Raw genomic sequence first — 26,250 nt, 5'->3', positions numbered from 1 at the left:
TATATATATATATATATATATATATTTACACACACACATACAAACAGTGGAAAAATTGGTGAGTAAAACCCAGAAACTCAGATATTTAGTGTTTGTTATCCTGGAAAAATCATTCAACCTGTTCGAACCTCAGTTTCTCTTTTATAAAATGGAGATAATATATGCACAACCTTCAAGGAACACCATGAGGAAATATTAAAGACTACATCTCAGATGCCCTTCAGCTTAAAGATTATGTATATATTGAAATACTAGATGGTGTTACTAGCATCAAAAGAGACCAGGTCCTGAAATATCCCACACTCAGTCTGTCAGTTATATGCTCTATCTCACTGAGAGGAGAGTTCTTGGGGAAAAGCTAAGTACTCTGTGGTTCTTAGAGAATGGGTGGCCTTCTGTCCTCCATCTCCACCTCTCTCTGGGTGGCCAGACTCTTCTATTCTAAGGGATGTGTTTATCATGGATTTACTCAATCAGAACTTGTTCTGAAGACATCACCCATTGAAAAACTTTTCTTCCTCCCCATTTTACAATATTTAACAGTCCTGGCCAGGTGACTTTGGCATAATAAAATTGTTAACAAGATAAACAAAGGATGTGCTTAGGTGTATTGCATTTTTAGCTTTTGCCTAGAACACTTAAAAGGAACAAAAATAATATATAATAAACCAATTACCATATGCCTATATTTGTATAGCTTCCCTCAGACCCAGGCTGTCCCAAATAGTGTTATAGACAAAATCTAATTCTAGGAGATCAACCCCTCCCCAATACATTTCCACATCCCCTTACCCATAAACACAAAGGCATATAGCAACAAAACAACTTCCAATTGATTTTGCCTCATGGCATTTAGTCATTAGATGAAGAACTCAGGAACTCTGGATTCTAACTCAAGACATGAACATGGGAGAATCCCAGGCACAGACAGGAGCTCCTACAGCCTATGTTTCTCTGTTCCATGCCATTGGCCTGGATCTCTTATGATTTTCCTGACAGCTTGCACATCATTCATAGACCAAGGGGAATGGTCTAAAAGGCAGACCCCAGGAAGGAAAGCCTGATAGCATCCAGTCCTCCTTTCTCTCACCTTAATGTGCCATGACTTTCCTTCTTGGCTGCTGCCTCTGGTCACTGCTCCTTACATATATCTTCTCATTCTCCACCTGCTCTGCCTGAGGTAAGGATCTGAACATCAAGTGGGTGGAGCTAAGTGCTTCGAATATTGCTCTCCTGATTCATTTCATTTTTCTCTCTTAGTTCTTATAAATAATATTTGAAGTCATGTGGAAAGCCATTCTCCATTTTCCCCCCAATCAACCTGAAAGCTGGATGAATTACTTTCCCTCACTTTTCAGGAACTCCTTTTAGAAGATTAGGCATGCCCTCTAACCAGACAGATTTTTCTTGCCTTAGCTTTGGGAAATTCTTTCAGTGACCTTCTTCTTCTCCCCCACTACCATTTGTGCTTTCCAGGAGAGTCATTAAAACAGAACAAGAAACAGGCATCAGGAAGTCACCCTCCCACCCCCATCCCAAGTTAGGGAACATGGAACATTTCCCTGAAATGTAGTCTCAGAACAGTTCAGTTTTAAAGAACCCTTCTGGCATGAAATTGGCCTGAAAAATGGAAGCTGCAGTCTCCTGTGCTAAGAGCAGTTTTTTGTTTAGATGGTTTTGACCCACAAGTGTGACAAGTGTCTACATTCTGATTTCTCTCCCCCCCTCCCCCAGTGCCTAGAATCCTTTTTTGAGTGGACATCCACAGATTCATGATTTCCTTGGTATAGCTACTTCATTTCTGGATACAGATCAGAACTTTTCTGCTCTTTGGTAGGTAATTTCATTAGTTGCTGTGACCCTTCCCCTGCAAGACAAATCCATTCCCTACATCCTTCTGATTGTGGGCCTGTCTAATTCATGCTCTCTCTTCTGCTCAAGGCCTTATTGATTCCCCAGCAGGCAAGAACAATCCCCCAGGAAAATGTCTTTGGAATTTTTTTTTGCATCTATTTTTACTTTTTGCTGTCTCTCCTGACAGAGTTCAACCTTTTTGAGGTGCTTCATTTTTGTTTTTGCATCCCCAAGAAGCAAAGGGCAGAGAGCCTGAATTCAGTAGGTACTTAATAAAAGGTTGTGGGTTGATTGATTTAATGAGGATAGTCTACTAACCATATTTTTGCTGGGGTTGGGTTGTTATGGAGTTTAAGGCTCCATATTTTAAGCTTGAACCCTAAGCTTTTCCAGGTTAAGAGAACCTGCCAGAGGTTGTACTCTGCTGACCTATCCTACTAGCTGACACGGTCACTTCCACGCTAGTATTCCTCATCAGAGAACTTCAGTGGAGGACTCTGCACATATTGGGATCACAAATGTTTGGTGACTGGAATTTGTTGAGCTAAATACATCATTGATGATGGCAAAGCTTCTTCCTGGCACATTTTCACTTTATTATGGGGTAGTGCAAATAAGTTTATGCTCTTTGTTGAAATGGCAGCAAGTTATCCTAGAGAATGGTGGAAAGTAGTTATTTTTGTTAAATTATCACAGAACAGAAGGGTTCATTGCTTGCATTGTAATTTTCACTCAAGATGCCTCGTTGATGTTTGCACAGTTCTGTGCCTAGTTTTTCACTTAGAAAATGTTTCTTCAATTGGTGATAAACTGATTTATTAAACCCCTTTTCTTACAAGATAACAGACAAATTTGCTAAAGGAATAAATGAATAAAAATAATCAAATAACAGTCACTACAGAAGACCAGAGCTTTTCTATCATAAACTGTTGAAAGAATCAGTCTGTTAGTCTAAGATATCATACCAACAAACCCCTTAATAAAGGCTGCATGAAAATCTGAAAAAGCAATGGGACAGCTTTCTTCTATGAAAGAGCTGTAACCCCAGAACCCCAATAAATGGGAATCTATGGCACACTCTCCAGCTATTGTGCATCCAAAAACGATTATGGAAATTATCCTGGTAAGTCTCAATTACTTCCACATTGTTTGGCTTTTTTCCAAGACTACTTTTCTTCCCACTCCTCTTCTGTCATACTATTCTTTTCATATTCTGGTCTCCAAGGGGCTCCAACAGCATCCAATAAAATGAGAAGATATGAATTTGGAATAGGCATTTTTTCACTCATAAGTATCTCTTGCTCAGTCATCACCTTAGAAAGACTTCTTGGCTTGGGTTTAGAGAATCAGTGGAAATCTCTGTATGGGTCAACTGTCTTTGTTAGCCATTAGTTTCATGAATTTTGCAGCCATGGTTATGGTCCATCTTTGTCCATGGCTTTCCCCATGCTTTTGTTTTCCTCCTTGTAAAAACAGTTCTTCAAGCCTCCCATCATTCTCTTTTCTCTTCATCAATTTTTAAGGAAAATACCAGCTATGAATTTTTCTTTCTAGCTCATTCATTACAGTTTTTATTCAGGCAGTTTTCATTTTAGAGTAATTTTCTCTGTTCACAAGTTTTCATATCCTGTGGATATGCTAGCTATTTGTAACACATCATTCATTCACCTGCTGTTTATTATCCTTAACTGTGCTAAAAATTATGAGAGAAATGCATGAAGTTGTAAAGAAAATGCAGTGCTTTATTGCTTGTATGATTCTTTTTTGTTAATTACCTTTTTTTAATCTTTATCTTCTTTCTTAATATATTAATAATAAATTTCTTAATAATTTTTTAATCTTTATCTTCTTTCTTAATTCTAAGGCAGAAGAGAAGCAGGAGCTAGGCAGATAGCATTCAGTGACTTGCCCAGGGGTGCACAAGTAGGAATCTTTGAGGGCAGATTTGAACCCAGATCATTCCAACTCCAGGCCTGAGATTCTATCCACTATGTCACCTAGCTGCCCATGTTAATGATCTTCTAAGATACCAAGGATTTTCAAGATGAAAAATTGAACTTAAGAAAGAAGGCAGAAGGGCACCTTGGTAAGTACTAGATTTAGTCATAGAATCTGGGTTCTGGTTCTGCTACTTCCTTGCTGTGTAACCTAGGTAAAGTTCCTGACCTTCTCTGAGAGTCCATTTTCTTCTCTTTAAAACAGGGGGATTGGATTTGATGGACAATCTCTAACATCCCTTCTTGTGTGATCCTAAATCCTATTATCCTACACTAAAGGGAGTTAACCATAAAAAGGGAGAGTTTCCATCCCTGTAAAATAAGGGAATGAGATGGCCTCAGGTCCCTTCTAGTTCTCTTCTATGATCCTGCAATTCCTTGAACAACAGTAATGGTACCTTAGAGTCATTTGAAATTCGTTTTGCATTTGTAGAACAGTCTATACGGCATTTTAGGATTGATCATCCCATTTGATTCTCATTGCAACTTTGTGAGTTAGGCAGGGATTTTTATCTGTACTTTATAGAGAGGGAAGGGAACTAAATTTAAGGTGAAGATTGAGGAAAATCAAAGTGATTTTCCTAAAGTCACAGAGGTATGTGTAATTGCAAACAGCATGTGTAGTGTGCAATGGAAAAGCCAGGACTATCATCCTAGTCTTTTAAACTCTTTTCTGTTGTCTTCTAACACTTGAAAAAGATAAAGGATAAAATTGAGATATTTTGCCAAGATTTTCCAAGTTCATGGGCCTCCAGTCCCGCTCTCCTTTTCTGAGGGGTAAGGCTCAGGAAGAGGAAGGTTGGCATTGGAGGAAGCAGTCTCTCCAAACGAGGTTTTCTCTAACTTTGAACAATTATCCACAAGTATCTGTGCTACATGAGCAGAGAACTGGAAAATGATATAAACTTGGAAATTGGTAACCAAGGGACTCGTGGATGGGTTTGCCACACTGGGAACCTAGCTTATCTGACAGCTCTCAAGAGGCAAGTGCTCTGGTATTTATTTGCAGGATTTACAAGGCTTTGAATTGAGTAGAAGGCGGTTTCACTGTGGTCACGTACATGCTCTGTATTGGCCGAGGAGGAATAGCAAAAACAGTAGAGAGGAAACGTTCTTACCAATAGAGAAAGAAATTCTCCCTTGCACATCAAACACACTTGTGGTCCCTGAGGAGACAGGACTCAAAGCACAATGGGAACTTACTATTATCTTCATTTTAAAATTGAGGAAACTGAGGCAGATAGAAGGTAAATGACTTGCTCAGGCTCAAACAGCTAGAGTCTTCCTAACTACAGACCCAATAATCTACCTGTTGCACAGTGAATGAAAAAGAAAAAGCAAACAGATGGCTGAATTTCAGCAGAAAAGGGAACCACCAAGAAAGGTTATCAGTCCCCTACAGACATATTTAGAGGATGCATATGACTAAGGGGATCCTTTCAATTCCTGGTGCCAGCATTCCTTTCCTCTCTTCATGGAATCCATATGAGTGTACCCTTAGGTAACAATGTCTGGATCATATGAATTTGTATATGAATACATCTACCAGAGAACTAATAGATGTCCTCAGATTTATAGATTTTTAATTAAGAGGAGCACACATTCCCTCTTAACCCTGAGAGCTTTTTGGGACTATGTAATCTTTGAACTGGAGACACACCCAGGAGTTGTTAAAAAGAATCTGCAAGAGATGAACAAGAGGAAGGAGTGGGGACTGTAAAAACAGAGTAGCAGCAGTAGCGGTGGTGGGCGATGGGAAGAAGCAGCAGCAGCAACTGCAATGAGGAGACAAATATCCCAACCTTGCCTGGCACTGAACAAGCAAAGCCATAAAGAATTGGAGGCACAGTGGCAACGAGCAAGAGAAGGAACAGAAAAGAGTGAAAGAAGGAAGGAAAGAGGGAAGGAAGATGGGGGGGGGGAAGAAAGAAGGAAAAATAATCATTTATTAAGAACCTACTATGTTTCCAGGATTTTAGAAACATTATCTCATTTGATCTTCACAACATCCCTCCCTGTGAGGTAGGTGCCTCATTTTACAGTTGAGGAAACTGAGGCAGATAGAAGGTAAGTGAATTGCTCAGGGTCAAACATCTCTTCTCTTCTTAACTGCAGACCCAGCACTCTACCTATTACATCATGAGAATGGAAAAAGTGAACAGATGGCTGAATTTCAGCAGAAAAGGAAACCATCAAGAAGGGTTATCAGTCTCCTGCAGACATGTTAGAAGAAAAGATTTGGGAGGAAACTCCTGGCGATACTCACCTCTTCAAGGACTGCTGGCAGTTAAAAAAAAAAGGTTAGCTCTTTTCCTCAACTTCCCCTCCTTGGACCTGTTCAATAACAGGCATTATAATATATTCTAATTACCTATTTTATCAATATTCTTCCTGTATCCTGTTTTTTGCTTCAAATGTAAAAAGATCAAAGGTTAGAGATACATAAAAATTTAAATTAGGGCAGAGAACCAAAACTCAGTCTGAATAGTGGGATCCTATTTTCTTAACCAGTGACTCCGAGCTATTGTCATTGTATTTATAGCTCGTTGTCCACAGGGAACAGATTTACCTTCATACTGGGTCTCTTCCTGTCATATTCATTTATTAGCCTTCACTGAGGTGTGTTTCCCTTCTGACAACAATCCATCCCCAGCTATCCTCTCTAGCAGTGCCTGTACTTTCTCTCACCTCCCTTTTCTTCTCATCAAACTGGTCCTAGAGCGGGAGTTGGAATACATTGCCACTTCCAGTCTTTTCATTTACCTCCTTCATCCAGTAACGTTTCATCTTTTGAAGTCTGCCCAATTAAACTTTTCCACTTGTGAATCCCAAGGGTCATTCTCCTTCCTTTCTTAAGGAATTCAGAATCTGACTCATCATCTTCCTCTTCTCCTCAGTTCCTTCCCTTGTACAAGGGGAGTTAAATATCTATGTAGATATCCCCTCAAAGACCTTAACTTCCTAATTTCTCAACTGTTTTTTTTTTGTCCCAGGACTTATTTATCTCATTTGATCTTCACAACATCCCTGTGAAGTAGGAGCTATTATTATCCTTATTTTACAGTTATGGAAACTGAGGTAGCCTTACAAAGGGTCTCATTACCCACTAGATCTCACCATTAACCAAAAGTGTTTCACTTTCCTAATATGAATCTCTGACATTCCCTTATTTGAGCATAATCTTCTATCTTTCTACCTCTACATATGTTTCACCCCTCCTACATCTTGTCTTCTCCTTTATCAAATCCTCCAACTTCTCTGCCAACTGTATCTTCTCAGGCCATATCCCTGCTCTGATATGTCTTCTATCCTTCTAAACTCAATTCAGTAGTTATCTGTTTTAGTTCTGTGTTTTTCTATGACCTATGAGAGTTTTATTTTGCTTGACTATGCAAATTTGTCACACGTTTGGTTTTTTTTCTCTTTTAATGGGGCAGTGAAAAGTGGCAGGGGAGAGAGAATAGATTTTTGTTAATTAAACAAATATGACTAAATACAAAAGTAATTTTTAAAAAACAAAGCAAAAATGGGCCTTTATGATCTTCTGTTCTCGAATTCCTTGTCTTCCTTGTCCTTTTTTGCCCCTCTTCTGTTGTTAAACTTCAGTCCTGGATTTTTCCTGCCATTCTCCTCAGCTCCTACTCATAAGCTACTGAACAAAGCTTGAGAATCTCACAAATTTCTGATTGGATACCTTACGACATCTTATTCAGCCATTAACTAGGCCTTCACTAAAGCAAGACAGTTCTTTATTCTTCCCCAATTAGTCCCTTATCTTTGTATCTTTGTTGGCACCGAATGTATTCCAAACCTTTTTTTCTTTCCTATAGCTCTGCACATCTTCTCTTTCTCTCCAACCTCTGACAAAGAGATGGCTCTTCACCTTATGAAAGTCAGCCTCAACGACGCATTTGATACTTTCCTGATCCATTTGTTCTGGCAGTTTTTATCTTCAATCATCTTCTATTCTCTCAAATGGGGGAACTAAGTGGCACCTTGAATGGAGCACTCACTTGGAATCAAGAAGACTCATTTTTTCTGAGTTCAAATCTGGCTTCAGCCACTTACTAGCTGTGTGACCATGGGCAGGTCACTTAACCCTGTTTGTCTCAGTTTCCCCCTCTATAAAATGAGCTGAAGAAAGAAATGGCAAACCACTCCAGGAACCCCAAGGGGGTTAGTCAGACCCAACTGAAAATGACTAAACAAACAACAAAAATTCTCTCAAATTTTTAATCTCTCTCAAGGAAGAGAGAGAGAGAGAGAGAGAGAGAGAGAGAGAGAGAGAGAGAGAGAGAGATATTAAAAATTTGAGAGAATTTTTGTTGTTTGTTTAGTCATTTTCAGTTGGGTCTGACTAACCCCCTTGGGGTTCCTGGAGTGGTTTGCCTTTTCTTTTTATCATCAACATCATGCCTCCTAATTCTGCATTTCCCCCAAGGTTCTCTTCTGGGTCCTCTTCTTCATGAGCTTAATTATTATCTCTATGTAGATATATGTCTCTTAGCTCTAAATATCTAATCTCCATCTCTACCCTAAGCTTCAGTAACACATAGCCAACTTTGGATTGGACATTTCAAACTAGATATCGCAGAGATATCTTAAAGGTAACATATCTAAAATTGAATTCATAATATTTCTCCATAAATCTTCCCTTCTTACAAACTCATTTCTTTATGTTGAAGGCACCACCATACTTTCAATATCTTAATTTCTATCTTTGGCATTGTTCTGGACTCTATGTTCTCCCTCATTCCACTTATCCAATTAGTTCCAAATTTTGTTATTTTCTCAACATCACCATAGCACTCTCATTTGACTCCTTTCTTCATACCCAGATTAACACTTTTATATTATTTTCAGAGCTTCCTAATTGATCTCCCTACTTCAAGCTTCTAACCACTTAAATTCATACTATAGGTTGCTGATGAAGTAATTTTTTAAAGCATATATCTAACCATGTGACTCCCTTATTCATTCAATTCCAGTGGCTTTCTATTGACTTTAGGATGAAATATAGATTTATCTCTTTAGCTTTTGATGTTCTGCAAAACTCTCCCAACCTAAACTCATTCCAGTTTCAGTGGACATTATTCTTCCTCCTATATTCTGAGATTCAGGCAAAATGACTTCTTTTTTCCCCACAAACAACACTCACTCTCCAGTCTCCATCCATTTCTACTGGCTAACACTTATGCCTGGAACCCATCACATCTTATTTTAGCCTCTTAGAATCCTTTTCTTCTTTTAAGATAAATGTCAGACATCATCTTCTGTAGGAAAACTTTACCCAAATGCCAGTGCCTTTCCTCTCAAACTATTTTGTACTTAATAATTTTGTATGTATTTGTTTTTATTAGCTTTATATTTATGCTATATATATTTTATTTGTATTTGTCACCTGCATAAGGATATCAGATTATTCTGAGTATTGCCTGAATCTCTTGAGATTCATAGAAGGCACTTAATAAATACTTAATGGTTGAATGATTGATAAACTATAAAAAAGACAAAAGGATCAAGTAGAATTAAAGGCTATTACATTTCAAAAGATTAGCTAATTGTTGTAATAGGATGAAGCTGATAAATTACTAAAGAGAAAGGGAATAAGGAAGAGATGTAATGGATAGAGAAAAGATCATATCCTCAATCATGCTCCAGGGAGAAGAATGAAAAGGACTGGGAAAGATTCAGATCTACAAACTTCTAGCAAGGAAGGGAGAGAGAAAGGCTTAAATACCCTTTGATCAAGTTCTTTATCTAGCTATCTATCTTTCTTTCTATTTATCTATCTATCCATCCATCCACCCATCTATCCATCCATCAATCTCTCTATCATCATCTTTCTATCTATAAACCTAAGTCCTCTTCAAAAATGAACAATATGTATACATACATATATATTTACCATTTACACATATATTCATGTAATACATGTGCATATATTTATGTGTGTGTGTGTGTGTGTGTGTGTGTGTGTAGCCTCTTCTCATTCCACTCCATCTTCAATTCAGCAATCAAAATTATTTCTTAAAGCATAGGTCTGACTGTGTTGCCTACCAATCCTCCACTCAATAAATTTCAGTGGTTCCAAATTATCTCCAGGATTAAATACAAAATCCACTCTTTGGGATTCAAAGCCCTTCACAACCTAGCATTTTCCTACTTTTCTAGTCTTTCTACCTTACTCCCTGACACCTATTTTTCCATTCAGTGACATTGGCCTCCTAACTGTAGTACAAACAATTCATTCCAATCTCTCTTGGTTTCTGCATTTTCTTTGATTGTTCTCTGTGCCTGGAATGTTCTTTCTCCTCAACTCCACTTAACTAACTTCTTTGGATTCTTTTAAATTTCAACTAAAATCTCATCTTTTTACGGGAAGCCTTTCTCAACCTTGCTCAATTCTAGTGCCTTTCATCTTTTAATTACTTCCTATTTATCTTGTAGATATCTTGCTACATATGTTTATTTGTTTGTTGGCTTCCCTATCAGATTGTAAGCTCCTTGAGGGCAGATGTCTTTTTTGTATTCAGTGCTTAGCAAGGTGCCAGATAGATAGTAGATGCTTAACAAATGTTTATTGACTGACCAACAGATTTTGGTATCCTCATAAACATTATCAGGGAAAGTATTCAGGTTTTTGTCTCTATTCCCAGGACCTGGAAAGGGCTTAATTCCTGTTTATTGAATTGGATTTGCAGAAAGAAGGAGGTGGAATAGATAATTCTGATACTATCTTGGTGAATCTGAGCAAATTGGTGAACACCACTGAATTTGATTTACATGATTTGTAAAATAGATAATTATACCTTGAGTTCTACCTCAGAGTTGTGAGGAGCAAAAGAAATAAAGGGGTAAGATATTTTTAGTTCATCAGTAACAAGCTTAAGCACTGAGGATATACATAAAATCAAAAAAGAAAAATCATCTCTGTCTTCAAAGACTTATATTCTAATGGGGGGAAGATAATGCATAAAAATGAAAGTCTAGGGGTTGGGGTGGAAGTACCCACAGGGGAATGGTGTCATAGCCTGGAGAATGAGGATAGCTGGTCTAAAATCTTCCCCAAAGTGCCAGGTCTGAGGAGAACTCACCAAAAGGAGAAGGTGGGGGAATGACTGGACCCATTTGAGGCATAGTGGCATAGCCTGGTTAGAGTCCACTAGATTACTTGCACACTAGACTACTTGTACACTATGGAGACTAAGCTCTGGCCCATACTCGAGTGTTAGTGGGCCAGGAGTCAACAATCATGCAGTTCTCAAAACTTAAGTTGGAATAAAAATGTCAGTTAATAATATTTATTGTAATATAATTTTCCTACTACTAATAATCACAAAGATGTTTCCTAGTTTGATTGTTTTCTGATTAATGAGGGATTAAATATTCTTATTTTTATTTTATAGAAAAAAATAGAAGGGTACAGAAATAAGACTATTACTCAAATTAATATAAAGTGAGAGTCAGTATAAATTCTCCCAATTTTCCATTTGGTAGGTTAGGTATTGTATACAGAGCACAGTATGGTATCTCTCTTATATTCACTTATATAGGCTTCAGAAAATAAATTTATAATTATTCATTTTTCTATAATAATGTTTAAAATTTTGGTGATGAGGTATCTTTCATATCTTAGAAAAACAGGACAGCTGAATAGAGTACAATGAATAGAATGCTTCTTCTGGAGTCAGGAAGATGAAACTTTTAAATCCAGCCTCAGATATGCACTAGCTGCGTGACCCTGGGCAAGTCACTGAACTCTGTTTGCCTCAGTTTCCTCATCTATAAAATGAGCTGGAGAAGGAAATGGCAACCCCCCCCAGTATCTTTGCCAAGAAAACCCCAAATGGGGTCACAAAGAGTTGGATATGATTGAAAGTGACTAAAATAAAAAGTTCAATTGAAATACTTAATCATGCACATAGGAAAACCAATATTTGGCTCCTAGGGTATTTGCTTCAATTACTTTCCCTATGTTTCTGTTCCATAAAGACTTGGAAACCATACCAAAAGACTCATAACTCCTAAAATAATATATGTGTGTGAGTCATCACAATCATGTATTAAATATCTATTTCCACTACTGTGATTGGTGCTTTTGAGAGTGAGCTCAAATGACACAATCCCTTCCTTTGAGGAACTAAAACCAACAGCAATAATACAAACATCTGTTCATATGATCTTTTAACTCTAGTCCACTCCTGGTTTTCCATACTGGGAATTGTAGAATCTTTGAATTGGGAGGAACTGTAAAGGTTTTCTTGTTAAACTTCCCTCTACATTCTCAAGATATTTGACTCCTAGGTCTAGATCTAGAGTTAGAAGAGTCTCCTAATTCCTAGGATAGTTTTGTTGTAGTAGTAGTATTCAGTTGTATTTATTTCAATTTGCTATGACTGTACCTAATTGCACTCTGATACAGTTAACAGCTAAGTGGCACAATATCAAGAGTATTGAATCTGGAATCAAGAAGACCTGAGTTTGAATCCAGTATCAAACTCTTATTAACTTTGAGATCTCAGGCAAGTCATTTAAGATCTATTTTCCTCAGTTTCCTCATCTATAAAATGAGGATAATAATAATTACAGTGTTGTCAGGATAAAATGAGATAATAATTGTAAAATACTTTCTAAGTCATGAAGTGATATAAAATATTAGCTATTACTACTACTCTATCTCTTGTATAAGGACATCATAAACTACTCTATAGTATGTCTTACTGAAATGAACACATATGATGTTTAAATCAGTCTGTGACTGACTGGTTTTCACTTAATTTTGGTGCAGTTCAGTGATTTTTATTGGTATTGAAAACTTCTGGGTGTGGAAACTTCTTCAATTTTTGACAATTAGCAATGCTTCTTTAATTTCTATTCCTAGAGAACTGCTTGTGAACATTGAGAGATTAAGTAATTTGCCCATGACCCCACATCTAATATACTTTATAAAGAGAATGTAAGCCTAGGTTTTAATGACAGAGTTGACCCTTTATTCATGATACTATGGGGATCAACCTAAGAAACCCTATCAAAAAAAATGAATGACGTTCAGTTTAGCTGAGTTAGTTCTCAGTGAACCCATATTTACTCCCAGTGATCACCTCTTTCCTTTCTTAGTGCGCATATGCCATCTCTCCATTTTTTCTAACCATTTATAAATCAATATGGGTTGTCTACATTGTGGATTATTGTGAATTAATATGGAGTCATGCACTATCATACAGAGCTGGTTGCACAGCATCATTTCCCATGGCAGGATTCCTAGAAACCTAGGTGTCACATAACCTTTTTCCCCTTCTCTAACCTGATTGTGTAGATTTTATTTACTTTTGATTGAGACTCCCTTCAGGATTTCTTCCTAGCTAAGGGAGAATATCTTTCTTGGGTGAGTGTGTAGTTTGCATAATTACTCTTATTATAAAAGCCTAGGACTTTCAACCTAATCTAAGGGTATATACTGACAAATATTGGCCATGAGCAGAATTAGAAAGCTTAAAATTTTACTGATTCAAGAAATATTTCCCCATGTCATTTCCCTAGAATGTCCCAGAACTGCTATTTATATTCATTGAAAATAAGGATATTAAAGATGTTTTTGGGGTAGAGGTACAGAAATTACTCTGTAGCTAGGAACCCAAAAATCTCCTATAGAATTATGGAAGGAAACAGAAGGAAGTTCTTTTCTCTTCAGAGTCTACAAAGCTGTCTTATTATATTGTTCAGTTTCCAAAGAGAAGAGAATTCATTTTAAATTAAACAAAAGTGTGTCAAGCTTTTGCTCACTATGTGAGCTAAATTCAAAAAGCTGGCTTAAATTTTACATTTTAATTCCCACCTGTCTTTGCTTCTGTTGTTTTTTTTACAAAGCTCTGCTTTATAACTTTGATTTTGAATAGGCAAAAAGTAACTAACCCAGAGTTTTATGGCAGCATTGCCTATATATCCCTGGGTATGATCTCTTTGTGCCTTGATTCTTTACTATAAATGAAGCTTATTTATTTAAAAAGCCCTTGCTAAGTAACTATGAGGTAGATAGTGTTCCGTATACTAGGAATAAAAGGATAGAAAAGACATAAACACTGCCTTCTAGGAGATTTCATGTTATTATTCAATCATTTTCAGTCATGTCCTACTCTGCATGACTGCTTTTGGGTTTATATTGGTAAAGATACTGGAATGATTTGCCATTTCCTACCCCAGCTCATTTTATAGATAAGTAAACTGAGGCCAACATAATTAAGTAACTTGCCCAGAGAGATACAATTTATAAATATCTGAGGCAAGATTTGAACTCAGGAAGATGAGGCTTCCTGACTCCAGGCCCAGCACTATCCACTGTGTCACATAGTTTTAACATGACATAACATAGCACGACATGACATGACATGGCATGGCACAACATGATATGACATAACATACTATAATATACCATATCATACTATACAATATAATACTATACCATATCATACTATACTATGCCATACTATACCATGCTATAATATAATATAATATAATATAATATAATATAATATAATATAATATAATATAATATAATATAATATAATATAATATAATATATCTTATATAGTATAACATAATATCATATAGTATAGTATAAACATACTATAACCTTAATATAGCATACTATAACATTATAGTATAAACATACTATAACCTTAATATAGCATTATAGTATATCACACTAAAGTGCATTATATTATATTATAATTATTATGCCATGTCATGTCATGTTATATTAATTAAATTCTATTATATTCATTATGTTACTTTGAAGAAAAAGTACTCATAAAATACAAATTATGCACAAGTTAATTTTAAGGGATGAGTGTGTTAGCAACTACAAGCATAAAAATAGGTCTCATGAAGTGGAGGTATCACTTGAGTTGAGTCTTGAAGGAAATTAAAGGTTCTAAGAGGCAGAAACTTTGGAGAGAGTATATTCTAGGCATGTGTACAAAGGTACAGAGATAGGAAAATGAATGTCTTGGATGGAGAACAGTCATAGTTAGTTTAAGTCACAAATAGGACAAAGGAAGGGAAGTAATTTGAAATAATTGAAAGGTAAGCTAAGGCCATATTATATGCCAAGTAAAGAAATCTGTATTTGATTCCAGAGAAATTATAGAAACTTTGGAGCTTCTTGAACAGGGAAAGACATTTTTCAGACCTGTGCTTTAAGGACATCAAGTCGACAACTGTATGTCACTTATAACTAATTCCTCTTGATATAATCTTGCTAGCAGAATGGAAGTGGTAAGAAATACAAAAAGAGGATAGAGAAGATATTTAGCCTATCACACTAAATATTGCTCTGGTGCTTGACTCAGACGAGCACAACTTGTTAACCCTTAACTGGAATTAATCTTTATTCTCTGGAAGCCAGGAAAGGAATGCCAGCTATTCACTCACCAAGTTCCCTCTTAGAGGCAGTTTGAGCTGAAGACAAGGACCTATTGAGGATGACTTCTGAAGCTGACCTCTAGCTCCAGACATTCAGGGCTTTTATAGCAACTTCTTGTCTCTTCCCCTCTTCACATGGGCCAATCACAACTTTTAAATTATCTAGCACTGCCCATGAGGGCATTGCCTTCCAGGATTTACTTAACATCCTCTGGAGGTGTAAACGCTTATCAAAAGGATTCACAATTTTCTGACTGATTGAGTTGTTACCCACTTTAGCAAATGACTTGGGAAAACTCTTAGTGTCTGGTGAGGTATTAAGTAGGGATACTTAAGTTAGTGTTAACCAAGTGTTAACTAAAAATAAACAAAGAGAGTAAAGAGTTCCCTTTCACAATCCCTCCTGTGATCCTTTGGGAGATTAGTCTCCCCAGTGGATCATTTAAACATAACTATCTCATACCTCTAAAGATCTTCTAGCTACAAGTACATACAAATTTGCACTTTTCTAAGAGGAAGCTACAATAGTTAGAGATAGCAAAACTAGTATTTGCTAGGTGAATTGACAAAAAGTCAATTAGGGGGCACTCCCCTTTGGCATAAGAGTTTACATTCAAAATAAATGTGTTCAACACCCTTCAGTTCAATCAATTATACTCCAAAATTCATTCTGGATCTTCTGATGCAATGGAGGTTTCTTCAGGCATTTTCATGGTGCTTTCAACAAACAGTTCATTTTCTTAATTCAAGGAGTTAACCGAGCTTCTTTTTCTGAAATGTTTTCTCAAAAAAATTTTAAATCTTGGGTTTTATGAGAATTATACAGATTCTTTATTTTTATTTTTTCCTCCAGATTATGTCAGTACAATTTTCAATCATTGTTTTCTGACATTTTATGATCTATGTTCTCTCCCTCCCTCCTAACCTTCCCCTTCCCCAAAATGGCAGGTGATATGACTTAAGTTGTTATTATGTTATTATACAACACATATTTCATATTCATCATGTTGTGAAAGAAGGCACATATCACTTACACCAGAGAAAAATTCATGGAAGCATGGCATGCATTCAGACTCCATCAGTTTCTTTTATGGTGGTGGATAACCATTTTGATCATGAGTTCCTTGGAGTTGTCCTGAATTCTTGCATTTCTAACCATCACTTAGAATCTTAAATGAGTAATTCTGGGTCTTTACACACTATAAGACAGATCCTTTTCTTGGTGCCTACAATCTAATAAGGATGTCTGACATTTCTTTTTGCACATAAACAAACTGTCCAAAAGGGTTGCTTCTGGAGGTTGTGGGTTCTCCCACGCTAGATACATTTAAGGAAAGGCTGATTGATCACATTCCTGAATCCTTTTATTTAGATCCATTAAGATGATATTCTTGTTCAAGTACAGAATGAACTAGCTTGCTTTTGAGATTATTGCAACTCAGAGGTTCTATGACCACAACTAGTCACCTAAACATCCTGACCCTATTTCCTTGTCTTTAAACCAAGTGTATTTTAAACTTATCTGCTCTAAAACTATATGAAAAGTTGATTTTACATAAACTATCCAGACTTACTTTGTACTCTAATCAAATTTGTCAGACAAAATTACTTGCAAATTGATCGTTGTTATGCTTCACAGCCTAAAATAGGAGAAAGATAAGGCTTCACATGGATACCTGTCCATTAAAAGGCTTTAATCATTCAAAGTTCTGTTATGTCATTGGTGTGATTAGGTTTATGTGCTCTGTGCTTGGCTGATGGTTTTTATGAGTTGTGAGAGCTCAACAAAGTTACTCCCCGATTAGCCAACTTTCTCTTTAACTTAGGTTGATTCTTGCATGGCAGATATATAATACTCTTGTCACGTCTATACTTGAAGCTTTGCCAGCTTAGTAGGACCTAGAGGAGCTCATTTTCTTGCCACCTCCATTCTATTAGCAGGTTTATATCTAGGGGAGTTGTAAGTGACAAGGTATTATTTTCTTTACTTTCTACTCACCTATGTTTAAATCAGATAACTTTCTCCTTAAGTCTCATTCACATTTGGTTTGTATTCATTATTATATTATTCCTGGCATATCTTTGAGAATCACCTTTGAGTCACGTTTATACCACTATGAGACATCAGAATAAGACTAGAGTGGCTCCTAGTAATCCCCTACTCCCTTTTAAAAAGTGCTTACAAACTTCAAAATGATCAGGAACAGATTCCAAGTATTATTAAATTCCACAACCTATCTCTGGCATCATACTGATATGACAGATTCCTGGGGGAAAATATTCTCATGTAGTTCTCAGTCCATAGTTTTAGGAACTCTGAGATGAAATTTGAGCTTTGTTCATTGCTACTTAAAATAATCCTGATATGCTTTACAGTGTAAATATCTGACATGAAATTTTGGATTATTGGCTTCTGGATTCTATCATATAGTACTAAGGAAAAATGATGTAACAATGCTATTCAATTTTGAAAGGTCAGCAAAAGGCATCAGAAATAGGAAAAATCTACATATGATGGTTAGCTGATTTTTTTTCAGTAGAGGACAGTCAGTTGACTCCTCCGCATTCTCCCAACATATTAAATTATATTATTTATATTAATTATGAACCTTTAGCTGAAGGCACCAAAAGCCAACAGCATTTTATTTAAGGCCATGGAATTTGGAAATAGCATTATTTGCCTGATATCCTAATTGTTAGTATGAAATAGTAGAGAGAAACTCAGTTGGAAATCAGGAGAATTGAGTTCTATGATTATCTCTTTCATTAATGAGTTGTATAACTTTGGGCAAATCACTAAATACCTCTTGTCCTCAAATTTCTCATTTACAAAATGAAGGAATTGGAATAAATGATCTCTCTTTTCCCTTTCAGCTCTAACAATCTCTGCCTGTCAATTTAGAGTTAGGTATGGGGGCAGCTGGGTGGCTCAGTGGATTGAGAGCCAGGCCCAGAGATGGTGGGTTCTAGGTTCAAATCTGGTCTCAGACACTTCCTAGCTGGGTGACCCTGGGCAAGACAATTAACTCCCGTTGCCTAGTCCTTACCACTCTTCTGCCTTAGAACCAATACACAGTATTGATTCAAAGATGGAAGGTAAGGGTTTGAAAAAAAGAGAAAGCCAATTTGGCTAAAAACCAGAATGCATGAAGGGGAGTAATATCTAACAAGGATAGAAAAGTAGGTTGGATGAAGGTCATATATTGCTTTAAATGTCTAACATAGGAATTTTTATTTGATATAGGTAATAGAGAGCCAGTGGAGGTTATTGATTAGGGGAATGGCATAGTCACTTTGCTTTAGGACCTGTGCATTTAAGCAGCTGTGTGGAAAATGGATTAGAGAATGGGAACTCTTGAGGAAGCAAGAATAAATAGGAGGATGTTTTAATAATTCATGTGAAAGGTGATGAAATCTTAAATAGGATGGATGCCATATGACTGGAGAGACAGGGATAAATATGACATATTGTGGAGGTAGAAATGACAAGATTAGATAATTTAGTGGACATATATATGTATGTATATATATATATATATATGAGAGAGAGAGAGAGAGAGAGAGAGAGAGAGAGAGAGAGAGAGAGAGAGAGAGAGAGAGAGAGAAAGAGATTCTGAGGATAACTGCAAGGTTGCACATGTGGGTGATTGGAAAGATATGGTGTTCTCAACAGAAATAGGAAAGTTCAGAAGAAGGATGAGATTCATTTTTAGTCATGCTGAATTTGAGATGCTTATAGGATATCCCATTGGAAATGCTCAATAAATAGTTGGTAATAAAGGTTGGGGCTAAGGTAGCTAGCTAGCTACATGTGGGAATCTTTGTGTAGAGATTATAACCAAATTCATGGTCTGGTCAAAAAAAGAGAGAATAGAAAGAGAAAAGTAAAGATGACTCAGCTCATACCTTTAGGGTACACCACAATTGGTAACAGGGCATAATGATATAGCAAAGATGTTTCATTTACAAAGGTTTCGGGAGAACTAAAAGGAAACTGTTTAGATAAGAAATGGAGCATCCTGTGTGAAGAACAGTAAGTGAGCCCATTCGATTGTACCATAAAGTATGTAGAGGGGAGTAATGTGTAAGGAGCCCGGAAAGTCAGAAGGGGCCAAGTGTATTAAAGCTTTAATGCCAGAGGAGTTTATATCTTATTCTGGTGGTAACAGAGAATCATTAGATTTACTGAATGGCAAGGAGGAGAGAGTGACTTGGTTTCATTTACTCTATAGAAAAATCTAAAATTTTGGCAGTTACATGGAGGATATATTAGATTGAGGGAGAAGTTTGAGGCAGATGACAGAAGCCTAAAATATAATGATAGTTGTGTTAGTGTAAAGAAATGGACAATAAGAGAGGTGGAGATAGGAATCACAAGATTTAATGATTGATTGGATATATATAGTGAGTAAGAGTAAGTATACTAGTTAACGATGACAGGAAGGATGTTACCTACTCAACAGTATTAGGGAATTTCAGGAGAGAGGTGGGTTTGGGAAGAAATATAACGAATTTGCTTTTAGACTTATCGAGAACCAAGAGAAAGCAGTGCCATGTAAACAAAGGGAAGTCTGCAGATGTAAAAAGTGATCAGTAGTGTCAAAGTCCACAGAGAAGTCTTGGAAGACAAGAAAGATCAAGAAAGATGAGGATAAGGGAAAGATAATTACATTTAGCAGTTAGGAGGTCTTCGGGTTTCAGTCTAACAGAAGTCTTGTAGCAGGAAATAAGCCAATAGATATAGAGAGACCGATGTTTCAGTCAACCCTGTGAGGTTTTATCTGAATGTTTTCAAATGAGGAAACTGAGGCTCAGAGAGATTGTTTTACATAGATGATATTTCTTGCCTAATAAGTATAAGATAGGATTAAAATCATATTGTTCCTAACTCTAAGTTCACCATCCTGTTTTCTATGCCGCATAAGGCAACTTTCCAAATGAAACAAATGAATGGATTCTTTTCTCTAACACATACATATTGAGAGTTAGTATTGATCTGGCACTTTAAAGTTTGTAGGATGTTTTGCAATATTTGTTATTAAGAATCGTTTAGTTTCTTTATTATGTCCTGTACTGGGCAGAAAGTATAACTCATAATCCTGAACTTTAGCAGTCACATCAGATATGTCATAATAAAATATAAATGTATGCCTATTAAATTCTTATTCTGATATCTCTTTGTAGATGGTAGGTGACCCTGAGTTTCTAAAGACCACATTATCTTAGAGCAAACTGTATCTGGCCCCATCAAACTTCAAGGGATCTCTGAATCAGTATAGGCTGAGGACCAACAAAGACATACCATGGTCAGAGATACTTGTGGCCAGAGTTTGGTACCCTGGTAGTGAATGTTTTTTGGTCACAATAACTCACAAAAACTATCTACCAAAGCATAGATGGGTTTCCTTCTGTTTTGCTAGCAGGAACTTTGTAAGCACTGAAGTAGGTTGTTTATAGAGATATTAACATAGCAAAGAGAGAATTCCCTGGATTTAAAAAAAAGAGCTATCTTCAAGAGTTACAAGGCTGATTTATGAATGAGAAAGCATGCTAAAATTTTAAAGGTAAAAAAAATCTTTATAATAAACTTTAAAATTAATTATTTCTGCCTTGGAAATAGATACTGACTCTTGCAAAGTGAATAAACAGATTAATAATCGCTTATTAAATAAGTCAGACACATAGCACATTTTGAATATTTTCAATGTTAGTAAATCACCAAGCATTTATTAATAGTTTACTATATGCTAGGTAAGAGGCAGCTAGGTAGTATAGTGGCCAGAGTTCTGGAACTGAAGTCAGGATGACCTGAATTCAAATTTGGCCTCAGACACTAGACCAGGGGTTGGCAACATATGGCTCTCAAGCCATATCTGGCTCTTTTGAGGGCCAGATATGGCTCTTTCTGCAGGAGTCATAAAGTCAATTTTTTTTTCAGGCGCTGTTACTGGAGCGCACACTGAGCACTGTACGGCTCTCATGAAATTACATTTTAAAAAATGTGGCATTTATGGCTCTCACGGCCAAAAAGGTTGCCGACCCCTGCACTAGACCCTGGGCAAGTCGCTTAACTTCTGTTTGCCTCAATTGCCTGGAGGAGGAAGTGGCAAACAACTCCTGTACCTTTGTCAAGAAATCTCCTTGGACAGCATTAATGTGCTGTGGTCCATGGGACATGAAGAGTTGGACATGACTGAATGACTGAACCATGATGTGCCAGGCACTGTGCTAAGCACTAGGGATACAAATACTGGGACTGGGGGTGGGAAACCAGTCTCTGCTCTCAAGGAGCTCAAAGGGGAGGCAATATATAAACAATGATGTAAAAACAAATACATTATGAAAAAATTTGAGATAATCATCTGAGGGAAATCAGGAGAAGCTTAAAGGATTCCTAGAGAGTTTGAGATTTTTATTTGGGACTTGAAGGAAGTCAGAGATACCAGAGACTGAAGGAAACAAATTCCAGGCATAGGAGATAGCTAGAGAAAATGCCTAGACTTGGGAAATGGAGCATTTGTTTGAGGGGCATCAAGTAGTTCATTGTCACAGGACCTCAGCATATGGGGGGAGTAAGACACAAAAATAATTGAAAGGTGGGGTGATGGGCTGGATTATTAAAGACTTTGAAAATAAAACAGAGGACTTCCTATTTTATTCTGGAGTTGATAAAAAGCCATAGGAATTTATTGTATGGAGGATGACAAGAACTCCTTAAAGCTGAGCTTTAGGAAAATCAGCTTGACAGGGTAATGGAGGTTAGATTGGTAAGGGGAGAGACTTTTGGCCAGGAGACTAATCAGCAGCTTGTTGCAATAGTCCAGCCATAGATGATGAGGGCTACACCAGAGTAGTTGTAGTGTTAGAAGAGAGAAGAGGACATATAGAAGATATTACCAAGGTAAAATAGATAGGACTTGGCAACAGATTGGATATGGAGTGAAAGAGAATGAGGAGTCAACGATGACACCTAGATTTTAAGATGTGATGATGGGGAGAATAATGGCATATTTGACAGTAAAAAGGAAGTTTAGAAGGGGAGAAGTTAGGGGCAGGGGTAGATACTGAGTTCAGTTTGGGACATGTTGAATTTAAGATGTTTATGAGATCAGTTCTAGATATACAATAGTTGTGAGTCTGGAAGTCAGTAGAGAGGTTAAGGCTAGATAGGTAGATTTGAGATTTATCTTCATAGATATAATTATTGAATTTGTGGGAGCAGATGAGATCCCCAAGAAAAATTGCATATAGAGAGAAGAGGGTTAGGATAGAGCCTGGGGGACACAAGCATGACCAAATATGACATGGATGAGTACCCAGCAAATAATACGGAGAAGGATCAGTCAGAAATGTAGGAGGAGAACCTGGATAGAACTGTGCCATGCAAACATAGAGAGAAGAGTGTATTAAGGGGAAGAGTGTGGTCAACAGTGTAGTGTCAAAGACTAAAGAGAGGAAAAGAAGAATAAGGATTGAGGAAAGGCCATTTGATTTGGCAATTAAGAGATTGGTAAATTTAGAGAGAGCAGTTTTAGTTGAATGATGGGATTGGAAATGCCTCCCCCGACCTATCATAGTGATTCTATACAAGAGAAATACTTACAAACATTTGTATGGGACGATAAAGTTTTTTACTTATTTACAAGGTTTTTTATATCTATATCTGTATCTATGTACACACATACACACATATTTATATACATATACATTTAATGATAGGCTACTATATATAAAGGTTGTTGGGGATCATTTTAAAGTCACTCTGTGCTTTTTGTTTTGACTATCAATGAACATTTATTTATTAAGTACTTACATAGTGCCAAGTCCAGGGGTTATAAAAAAGAGGCAAAAATCAGCCTCTAAGCTCAAAGAGCTTATATTTCAATGGAAAAAAAGTAAATATGTAAATAACTAGGTACACACAACAGAATAGATGGAAGGTAATCTCAGAGAAGTTACAGACAGTTTGGGGGAGAGCAGAAGCTTCTGACAATCATCTTATACTTTCAAATTCTTTGGAAATATAGATATTCTAATAAGAGATATGGAGTTTGGAAAGCTTTGTTCTTTTCATTTTGTGAATTGTGAAAGACAGATATGGCTGTTATGGGTGTTTCTCTTGTCTTGTAACCTTGGACCCAGAGGTAATTTTTCTCTGGCCTTTCAGGGTTGTCTGAGGTTGCAATTTGAAGATGAGCTAGAGCTTTGTATACTCATGGGTCCTCTTTAGGCATCTGCTCTGGGATAGGGCTTTCTTTCTTTCTAGATGCCCAGGATATTCTTATTATGACTCAGAAGCATCTTCCTTCCCATGCCATTGTCCTTGGATGTTCTGTACATCTCTGGGAACAGTCTGGTGCTAGAAGTGACTCCTCAGTGGAGCAATAGTACAGATTGTATTTTCTGAATCCCCAGAAGAGCTTGGAATTCTGACATATAAGACCAGGAACTACTTACCCTCATTATGACCATTGACAGGGCACTGCATATAGTAGGTACTTATTTTCTGCCCCAAAACAGGAAAAACAATAATTTCAGGCTCTTTGGCAACCAGCTCTCTTGCCAGCATGTAACTTACCACTATTTTAATTTGTGGTGTTAGAGGACTTATCATTGGTTAACTGCAACAATAACAAAAAATCATATTTCTTGAATTGGTTAACATGACTCAAAGTAAAATTTAGACTTCAAGTACTCCAAAAAAATCACTGAATTCATTTATTCATGCAGATTGCCACCCTTTCATGCTGAAGTAGGTCTTTATGACTTCTAGAAACCACAGTTATTGTCAAGTCTATGTCTCATTAAACCACTCAGTGTAAAAATATGTAAATATATCTATTGTAAACTAAATGATATTAGAATGTGAAAACAGGGTTGATTTTTGGCCTTTCTTTGTATTTTTAGTGCTTAACACAATGCCTGGTGAGTAGTAGATGCTAAATGAATGCTTTTTGACTTCCCTCTGAATGGAGGGGGAGAGTGGTTGAGTCAAAATGCATGATTTCATTGGTTTGTGGAATTTCTCTTATGGAAATTTCTCCCACCAAACACAGTTTCCGGTTCTTTATAATCCTAGAGAGTCACCTGAGGCCTTGAGAGGTTAAATGGCTTTCCCTTAATTATATCTGAGTTCATGTCAAAGGTAGGATTGAATCCCAGACTTTTTAAAACCAATGTCTGTTCTCAGTCTATTATATTAGAGGTATCAAGCAGATGGTCAGTGGCAACACTTCTAGGAATGGTCCAAACTATATTAAAATGTAGTTCCTATCTGATTTTATGGCCTTAATGCTTGAATAAAAAATGGAAATTGTAACTATGTGATACGGTTAAATATGTAACCAATATGTGGCCCACAGGGATCCTTATATATAGTTTAGTGGCCCCCATATCTATTTGAATTGGATGCTATTTCTGTATATCACAATTTTTATTGTAGTTGCTCAGTTGTTTCAGTCATGTCTGATTCTTCATGGCCCCATTTGGGGGTTTTCTTGACAAAGATTTTGGAGTGGTTTGCTATTTTCTTCTCCAGCACATTTTACAGATGAGAATCTGAGGCAAACAGGGTTAAATGACTTGCCCATGGTCACACAGCTAGTAAGTGTCTGAAGCAAGATTTGAACTTATGAAGGAGGGTCCTCTAGACTTCAGACCTGGCTTTCTATGCACTGTGTCACTTAGCTATCCCCTACGTCATAATACCTTTTTCATGTATGTATTTCTGTCTTTCAACTGCATATATATTTGTGATTAATAATAGAAAATAATTTAAAAGGTTTATTAATTCATATTGCATTTTTGTTATTGTAAATCTTTTTAATAAATTCATATTTATAGTATGTCTTGTTATATGAATTTACAAAGCTTTTTGTCATTAAAAGAGTGAGATTCACTAATCAATTTGAACCAGTGTATTTGACTTAGGAGACTCAACAAAGTCACATTCTTAATGAGTGACATTATGTCTTCTAACTCCTAGTTCAATTCTCTCTGTCTCCCTCTTTCTCTTTCTTTTTTTTTTCTGGACCAGACCAACTCAAATTTTGGCTATGGTTTAAATGATGTCTAGGACTTTTCCTTATGAGGCAAGGTGTGAATAGTGTAAAGAAAAAGAAAAAGAAAATACATGGAGATTTTAGGTTCTACAAAAGCTTAAAATAGACCACTAATGAATTTTTTTATTAAAACCTATATAGAACCTTTCCTGGTAAAATGTGAAAATTCACTATAACTTTATATACTTCAGAACTGGCAAATATACGTTCTTATTGAAGCTAAAATAGCATGCAGACGTGCACTGACTGTGGGTGGTTCAGCAAGCTTCACCATGCTCATACAATTAGCCAGGTATTTTTAGATAGGACTGATAGCAGCGATTGTGTTACTTCAGTGTACCTCACAGCAAAAATGAATTCATTTTATTAGGTTCTTATCCATTGATATTTTTTAGTTGTTGATGGCTTTTAGGTGTTCAGATTTTCTAAGTGTTAAGAAGAGACGTAAAATGTTCTCTTTCAGCTTCTGCATCATTTGAATTTCATGAAATAAAGTCAAGTCATCAACAAACATTTATTAAATATCCACTTTGTGCCAGACACTTTAGGATATGTTAAGGATACTAAGAAAGACAAAAATAAACCCTGCTCTCTGCAAACAATTATGTACATACAATGCATATACAGGGTCAATTGGAGATCATCTCAGAGGGAAGGATCTAGCACTAAGGAAGAGTAGGGAAGGTTTATTGAATAGAGTGAGATTTTTAACTGCATCCTAGAGGAAGCAGGGAATCTGGTGGTGGTATTGAAGAAGGAGAGCAATCCAGGCTTGGAGGAGAGCCAGTGAAAATGCATGGCACTGGGAGAGAAGTATCTTGTTTAAGGAATTGTAAGGAAGCTGGTATCACTGGACTAGAGTCAATGCCTCATTGAGAGGATTAAAGAGTAGGATGAAGCTGAGGGTGAGTTTT

Source organism: Gracilinanus agilis, chromosome 1 (assembly GCF_016433145.1).
Source record: "Gracilinanus agilis isolate LMUSP501 chromosome 1, AgileGrace, whole genome shotgun sequence".
Taxonomy (NCBI): domain Eukaryota; kingdom Metazoa; phylum Chordata; class Mammalia; order Didelphimorphia; family Didelphidae; genus Gracilinanus; species Gracilinanus agilis.
This window is presented reverse-complemented; position numbering follows the sequence as displayed.